Below are 200 nucleotides of genomic sequence, written 5' to 3'. Positions count from 1 at the left end.
TTTATGTTGTTTTTTCTTCGACTTCGGAAATTCTCGATTTGGCATCCCCTAAAATTCGCTGGGTATAAATACCTCACGAATCCCAACCATCGACTCAGTCCGGGATCAGCAGCTGAATCAAGATGAAGCTTCACTTTCTTCTCGGTATTCTGTAAGCACTCTTTCCTCAATAATACAAAGTAAAAGATAACGCTATTGAA

General features: G+C 39.5%; 1 long non-coding RNA gene across 1 annotated transcript in view; it reads left to right on the top strand.

The window, feature by feature from the left end:
• Positions 1 to 31: 31 nt before the first annotated feature.
• The window catches only part of LOC119588017, a 1,349-nt gene continuing 1,180 nt past the window's right edge, over positions 32 to 200 (top strand). The window contains exon 1 of the long non-coding RNA XR_005230047.1: positions 32 to 151. This is a non-coding gene — a long non-coding RNA (uncharacterized LOC119588017). The remainder of the gene's footprint in view (positions 152 to 200) is intronic.

This window comes from Penaeus monodon, chromosome 23 (assembly GCF_015228065.2).
Source record: "Penaeus monodon isolate SGIC_2016 chromosome 23, NSTDA_Pmon_1, whole genome shotgun sequence".
NCBI classification, from domain to species: Eukaryota; Metazoa; Arthropoda; class Malacostraca; order Decapoda; family Penaeidae; genus Penaeus; species Penaeus monodon.
Note: the sequence above shows the minus strand (reverse complement) of the source record. Positions and strands in the feature narration are given on the sequence as shown.